We start from the raw sequence: 8,182 nt of genomic DNA, 5'->3' as shown, positions 1-8,182 counted from the left end.
AAACACTTTGTTTTAACACTGGATTTTAACTACTAATAATATACATCCCAGAGTTACATAAACAGAATGTGACTCTATAAGTGTAAAATTAACTCTGCTTTTGCACAAAGTCTGCTAACACCAAAACATTTAACACTTTTGAATTTGCTGTGTATGAGCACTGAGATTTCTCCAGATTCTTGAAATCTTTTGAAGATGTTATTAACTGTAGATGATGGGATATTCAAAGTTTTTTCAATTTTCTGCTAAGGAACATTATTCTGAGATTGATCGACTATTTTTAAATGCAGTTTTTTTGCAGACTGGTGAATCTCTGCCAATCTCTACTTCTCAGTGATTCAGCCTCTGTAAAATGCTCTTTTTACACCCAGTTCTCTTACTGGCCTGTTGCCAGTTAACCTAGTTCATTGCAAATTCTCTTCCAGCTGTTTCTTATTTGTACCACTTACTTTTACAGCCTTTTGTTGCACTTGTCCCAACTTTTTTGAGCTGTATAATATATTTAAACGTTGTCATCATTCATGGAATCATTTAAATTCTGATTTATTATGTTCTAGGAGTTTGTCAGTTACTTGAAAGTTTAATTAAGAAAACACAAATTACCGTTGAATTTGGGTGAAATATGTTTTACAAGTGAGTACTGAACTCATAATTCCTAAATTCTGTCGCTGTAATCGAGAAGTGGGACTGAAACCCCAAGCAAAAATTCCCTCAGTATTTAGTGATGCGTCCTAAAGTGGTAACATGAATCCGTCTGGGTGACCTGCCTGACCTGACCCCCTGTCTGTGCCCATTTGTGTATTTGAGTTGTATGTTAGTTCCTCTTGGGCTTTGGGTCCATGCTCTTTAACTCTGCATCTCAAAGAGCTCGAATGTTAGAGCAACTGTCTGCTTATAAAAGAATGTCTTCACATTCATATGGTAATATGATGGCTTGTCATACAATCCATGACTTTGTTCTCCAAGCATGTACAGATACGTATGTTCTACCAAACACAGTTGTTTTCTTGAAGTGTGCATAATCTAACCCTCATGAGTGCTCTTTGTGAATTATTCATTTCCTTCCCACTTTTGCACATAACTCTTCGTTCATTTGCAAAATAAATACTGAAGACATTCTAGTGTTCTGCCTAGTGTCAAGTGAGCAGAAAACAAAGCCTAGTTTGATAACACAATGTAAAAGAACACAACTAAGTACTGCTCACTGTATTACTTAAAATGTTACTTCTTTATTCCTGGTTAAATTAGTGTTAAGTCACTTGCTAAAAATGTTAAATCACAATGTTGTCTCATTGAGACACATGTTTAAAAAATAATGACTGCAGAAGTTAAACCAGAACCAGGAAGACAGAATTGCCCCTGAACAGAAAGTCCCTGTCTCTGTTTGATTTCAGCTAATCCCTCAGTGCTCTGCACACATTTCTCCTGATAGTTCAGAATCATAATATCAGCTGTTATTCTGCCTTTTGGCCATTATTAGGACAAGAAGCTTTATAATATTACATGCACACTGCTAAAAAAGTTGTTAGAATACCCAAATGAATTTAAAACGGAGCTCTAGCAGCACATATGTTTTGCAATTGGAAATTGTAAAATATTTTTTAACTCCACAAAAAATCCCAAACGTCTCTGAAAAGCTCTCTTTTTATATAGATTAATGTAACAATTGTAATTTATCACATGAATCTGTTACAACCAAGTGACATAACAATGCTGCATTATTGAGTATGAACTTGTCTGTCTAAATGTGTTAAATGAAGTCTTTCCAGGCTGGTTAGCAATTTTATGTTGCAGGAATTATCCGCTTTCTTTCTGCTTGAAGCAAAAATTCCTTCTTCTGGAACATAACACTTCATTTGCTGCCAAATGCTTGATGTGGGGTAATTTATTGATTTTTTTACATGTTTACAGAATTATCATATTGTGTATAACACAAGAGTATTGAAAAAGGACAATTTATTTCCTTTCACTTTTTTTGTTTAGTTCCATGCTGTATTGCATTACAGTGAAGAGCTCAACCTTCTGTTGTTCCTCCATCTGTCTCTATTAGTGGATGCCACTGATGTGCTGTTCTTTCCTTTGGTCTTCATCTATGAACACTAAAGAAACAGATTAAAAAGGAAAAAATATATATATCATTCATAGCAATTTTTTGTTACCTGTATATTACTAAGCACCGTGAACTTCTCTTTTCTGAATCACATACTTTTAAAAGAACTTGCATATTTTTGTAATTTATGGCTGATTGCAAAATACTTGCCACACATTTTAGTATGTGTTGAATTCATGATGTGCTGACAGTCAGCATTATCTGATAGATGGTTTGCCAAGATTTGTTTCCAGATGCTTTCCAAAGGGCAACGCCTTCGGCAGTGTTGTGCATTACGGTGACTTTGATGCCTCCGTATGAGAGAAAAACTGGTCGTGTTCCACTTACTTTAAGAGGAAAGGGTCAAACCTAAAGCGCTTTTACCCCATAAGGTCAAACTTACAATATTGCTGATGCGTTTTGTATAACTCTCAGCTTCACTTCCAAGTATAATGAAGACATGAAGTGTTTCATGAAGTATTGCATGTTTAAATTTAAATTATATTCAAAGTCTTCATGAATAGCACCATGCTCTGTTTCACACCCTTAGAAACAAGCAAAGAAGACTTGAGTTTTGATTTGAGCTTTAAAGTTTTGATTTGAGATTGGCGTAGCATTGAAAGGGGTGATTTGATTCTGTTTGCTTCACAATGGTTTGCTATTCAAAAATGAGTGGGTAGTTTGTGTGAGTACATCATGGGATTTGAAAAAATGTAATAATTTATTTGTGCCTTCAAAAATCTCATTGATGCACTGTTCCCCTTTTTTGGACTGCAGACTGTAGGAATGTAAGAACAGCTGTCAAAAATGCACATGGTGATGGTCATGAGCTCCACAGGGGTGATTGAATCTCATGGTTTTGAATGAATAATAGATACTAAGTGCACAAAACTGCTGAGGGTATGAGTCACTTTAGGGGGACTAGAGTTTGGGTAAGTTCACCACACATCAGTCATGAACACAAACTTTCTAATACCCTTTAAAGGATCTTAAAAGAACAAGTTTTTTTGTGGCCACCATTTTTTTTCTCCACCTAAGATAGCGGGCCAGGTGAGGTTGGTTGCATTTATCACTCACATTTGGCATGTGCGTGCAACAGAGAGGTTATAATTGGCATTCAGTCCTGCGTTAAATGACTCATCAGTGGTTCTGAGTTATTTTTGACTCTACTTTGAATCTGCCTCAGTGAGAACAACAATCACTGCATGAATATGGTCACTTTTTAAATAAGCTCACGAGGCTGCAAGTATTGCACCTTCTTGACAAAATCACACAGTTTACTATCAGTAAAATTTCCCATGGAGCCCTTTGGAACAGCAGTCAAAATAAGAAAAAGATGAGTTTCTTGTTTGTAAGCAGCTGGGAGCTCATGTGCTCGAAAGTTGTTTTTTTTATTTACTCAGTTCAACTGTGCAGAGCTTTTGTGGTCCAGTCAAAAATAATATAAGCCTAATTTTCTTAGTAAATTGTGATTATTAGAAATTATGGTTCAGAATGACTTTCACAATAACTTGTAGTGTTGTCTCTTAATGTTCTTACAGACTCGTTTGGAGGTTTACTTCAGTTTGGTAGTAAGTTGCAGCCATTTAGCCCAAAAATATTCAACATAATAATCCTTAAAATTTCTAACTATATTAAATATGCATTAAGAAAAATCAAACTCATTGTAGTTATATTCCTAAATATTTGGATGTTCTTATTACAACGAAGATACTCTCATGTAGAGCCAATAATCTTAAGCCAAATTGTGGTTCAAGTGTTTAGTGACCAAACAAAGTAGCTAGTGCAGTTCAGACCTCTGCACTTTAATATGCTCACAGCATCCCCTAATAACTAATTCTGGAGAGCCACCTATGCTGTGTAGACTCAGTCTTGTCTAATGCATTTGAGCTTTTCTCTGAACTCTAAATTATTTTCCTCTCTATACTGCTGTCTTTGATGTTTACTCTTGAGAGTCAACTCTCAGCTGGAGACCACTAGATCGTCCACTAATGATCTCTACCCAGGCATGGGGTTGTGCTTTCATGTCTTGCACAGCACTTGCATTTTTCTCTTTAGCTATCAGTTGTACATAGTACTCTTTTTCTTTGGTACAACAGATCACCATTTTCTGCCCCTCTCTCTCGTGATAAAGTTGGTGAGTACAGTCTGGTGTGCTTCAGCAAAATAAAAACAGTACTTGAACTCTTGTTTTGAAGGATTTAAAAAAAACAACCTTTTGTAACCTGTCCAATCTTAACTCATTCTAGCTTAGCTTATTTTAACTTATCCTATGTTAATATGATGCACATTATTCATGACATCTCTTTATTTGCTATCCCTGGTCAGCGAAAGTCATGCTTTTCAGTTCTGCAAAGGTTGTAGACCTGCCCTGCTGGGATCAACTGAAATTAATTTTGTTTTTGTTAGTAATGTATTTGTTAACTAACTGTCTTTTACATTTCCACAATATAAATAAAATAAGATTACAAATGCATTAGTTTGAATGACACCCCAGCTTGTGTTCCATGCACATTTGCCATATTAAAACTCTGTATAGCCAATAATTAACTGACCTTTGTCTAAGCTATTCTGAGGAGCAGGACTGTGATTTTGACAGTTAGACATGTTAGGATCCTGTGGTCTGGGAAAGGCTTGAACCCTGCTGACATTTGCCACATCTAATGGTGCTAACACTCTCAGAGCGGAACAAAAAGGCAGAAATTTATGTGACTAATCATCATGAAGTATCCAAAAATGGCATTAAAAAAACTTACCTTCTCCACAGTTACTCTCAAAACTCAGTATGTGGTAACAAATATGTTTTCAAATTAGACTGTCTCATTACTTTAAAATGTACATGTTGCCTCAGCTAATTAACAAGCAAGTTACAATAAATATACAATTATTTGGGATGTAAGTGGCCTTAATTTTAGTAAAAATCTGGAACTGTTTAGAATAGCTGCACGGAAGCTTCTAACTAACTTAAACAAGTTTTGTTTTAAAAAAAACAACAACAAATAAATCCTGTTTTAGATGTGTTTTAAACTTTCACATTCCTGCCTTTGCTGCATCGCCTGTGTAAGAATTGCTGAAGATATTTTAAGAAGAGAACAAGTACCAGAGATTGTTCTGGGGTCATAACTGAGTTAAAAACTAAAGATTCATAAAGATGGGAGTGAAAAAACAAACTTGCGTATACACAAAACTTCCCAGCGATTGACATTTTTAAAAAAAGTTTACTGTAGAAGGCATCAGCATCGCTGTGGACGTGTAACCATAGTCTCACGTGCCAAATTGCTCCACCAGTATTGAGTGTCCTATACATAGTTCCCATGTAATGTCACACTTTTGGACATTCCCATTCTCTCATTGCCATTGCAATAGCTTCAGCCACAGCAGAGGAGACAATATTTTCAATTGTGGGCTATTTTTGACTGTAGTCACAATGGATGTTTCGTGTCAGGTTAAAGGACGTTCTAGCTGTGCACAAGGTTCGGCAAAGCGTAATTTTCACTACTTTCTAAAAATCAGGAGACATGAAGGACCTCGAATGGAGGAGCTGAGTGTAGAACATCGGCGAGTCTGACTGGCAAACATCAACCGCAAGAAAGTCTAGAATCTGCTCAGACCACTTTTATTCCAGTAAAAGTTAAAAAAAATTAAGTTCTTTTAAGTAATTTTAGAGTATAATTGTATGTGTTCTATAATTACTGGTTTCATGATTTAGTATGTCTACTGTAGATAACTCAGCTATGCTATCTGCTAAACCTCAAAGCAAATGTTACGGTTAAAGATTTAAATTAAAAGTTAAAGGGTTTTGTCAGTGATATAACAAATGGCACAACAATAAAAATTGGTTTGGCTTCAATGATAGTTACAAATAAAGCGCTGACACCATTTTAGGTCTGACTCTAATCCATAAAAACACTGTTGACAAGGTATGCCTACATGTACATGGATGGTATTGTTATTACTTACCCTGCCAGTCACCAGAACTGTGTTATTAACATGTAGAGTTCAGATATCCTTTACAAATCCGTTGCATCGCTGATTGTATGAGTCCATTGCTTAGCTCCTTCCTGGTGTAGGCTATCTTTGTGTACACTGCAGTACAGAATGGGCGGCAAATTGTCGGGCTTGCCCAAAATTTCTCTTTTTTCACCTCATACGGGTCAATCCCGACAGTAGCAATCTCATGCATATATCTTTCCTTCACACATTGATCAAGAGTAAGTAAATACCTGGATTTAGTTTGCTTTGAAGCCATTGTCGTCTAGTGCTTACCTACCAACAGGGTGAAAAAAATCTCTTTTGGCAAAGACTTGTGGGAACTATGTATAAATGTATTGGATGTCCAATTTAATCAGCTCTGAGTGTGGATACCAATGAGCTTAATGGCCTTGAGCCACTGGTGAAAAAAGCAGTTTTTTTCTTTTTCTTGTTTCGCTGAGCTCCGTGTAAGTAATCTACATTTTTGAAATGCTTGAGGTTACAGCTGACATGGAGTCAGCATTACCACACATTTCACTGACAGATGCATTTACTGAACTACTGATTTAGCTTATTTGGATGAGTAGTCTCTTGACATGTCTTCTCATTTTATTATTTACCACCAATTATTTTTGGACATCATGGTTGCCATCTGAAAAGATACATAAGTACCTTATGTATCTTTTCAGATGGCAACCATAAGATTTTTTTTTTGTATGTGTGTAAAAATAATATTTTGGCACATATAATCAAGGTTTGGCAGTATAATCAAGGTTATACCATATTGGACTAAATGTATTTTTACAAGAACATTTGTGTTGAATTGTTCACATATTAAACTTTAGAAGAACACAATTGTGTTTAAGTGGAAGCTAGTTTGATCGTTGAACTAAATGTTGATTGTAATCATTGTGAAGTCTAGACAAGGTGATTTATCCTTTCATTCTCTGGATTCCTTTGTGATGGACTAAGCTCAGACTCTCTGCCTCTTCTCTCCGGTCACCAAGGTGTTGACACTCTCTACTTGCTCGAGGCATGTTTAACTGTTCAGTGTGCATGCAAAGCTCTTTCTGGAGCACATGACGCAGGCTGCAACTGAGCAGACGTTTTGGTGTCCTCGTCCTCGCATCCTGCCCTTTCCTTCTCCCTTGTGTCCTCTGCAGTTCTATTACCTTAAAAATAAATCCAGCACCGCTGTCACAGCTGATGTGATACAACACCACTTGTGCTTCATTGCTCTCTTTTAACCCATTGGGTTGCCTGAATAATCAAAATTATTAACTGTAACAGTCACTGTGACCTTTCAGCCATCTTTTATTACCTTAAAGGCAAAAATTAGCTTAATTTTTCATAATCCAGTTGCTAAAATCCTGCACTTTAAACTTCAAAGGAGATTTACCAAATTAAAATTTCTTTGTTTGTATTAAAAATTAGTTGACATTTACATTTAGACTTCTACTGTTAAAGATGGTGAATCAAAGACCTGAATTTGTCATGTTCTTTTCAACTGCAATTATTTTTCTGCAAAGGAAAACAACAACCTTTACTGTAAATATCCTGCTTCTCGTAGGGGCAATTATAGAGGGAGGTAACACATTCCTGCTGGCAATAAATTTGTAGTTTAGGGGGATGGAATAAAAAAGAAGGGAGTGGGTAAAAAGGGAGGAGAGAAAGAGACAGAGTCAGCTGGAGTGTGTGTTTTTAGGGGGTTAGGAAGAGTCACTCCCCCTCCTTCCTTTCTGCAGTTCTTCAGCTCTTCCTTGGAAATAGTAGTCCTGCTGTTGACTTTCAGGAGTATAACTAAGCCCCTCAAGTGGATCTTAATTTTTTTTCTCCTTATTGATTTGTGGGTTTTCACATGATTACTGTGAAGAACAGTATTACTACTTTCTGGTTGTACATAGTAAGGTAAGTAATTGTGTTTGCTGCTTTGTATTTTAGCCTTATTGCAACGGCTCGTTTAGCAGAAAAATGAGAAAACAGGTTTCATGCATAAAACTCCCACTTTCAAAAATAGTGATAAATTTCAGCATTTTTTTGTCACACTTTGCGGTCTGCAGGCATAGGTATATATGTTTGTGTGTATGCAGGTTACTTTATCAAAATGAACCAAAATTTTTC

The 8,182-nt window shown here is 36.2% G+C and overlaps 1 protein-coding gene across 2 annotated transcripts in view; it reads left to right on the top strand.

The window, feature by feature from the left end:
• The window catches only part of LOC108236015 (TIAM Rac1 associated GEF 1), a 43,044-nt gene that overhangs the window by 3,677 nt on the left and 31,185 nt on the right, over nucleotides 1-8,182 (top strand). The window contains exon 1 of one of the 2 annotated variants that reach the window (XM_017416421.3): nucleotides 7,804-7,969. The exons of the other annotated variant lie outside the window; for it this stretch is intronic. The gene's annotated coding sequence lies outside the window, so the exon portion shown is untranslated. Of the gene's footprint in view, nucleotides 1-7,803; nucleotides 7,970-8,182 lie in introns of those variants that run through there. 2 annotated transcript variants of the gene reach the window in all.

This window comes from Kryptolebias marmoratus, linkage group LG2 (assembly GCF_001649575.2).
Source record: "Kryptolebias marmoratus isolate JLee-2015 linkage group LG2, ASM164957v2, whole genome shotgun sequence".
NCBI classification, from domain to species: Eukaryota; Metazoa; Chordata; class Actinopteri; order Cyprinodontiformes; family Rivulidae; genus Kryptolebias; species Kryptolebias marmoratus.
This window is presented reverse-complemented; position numbering and strand designations above follow the sequence as displayed.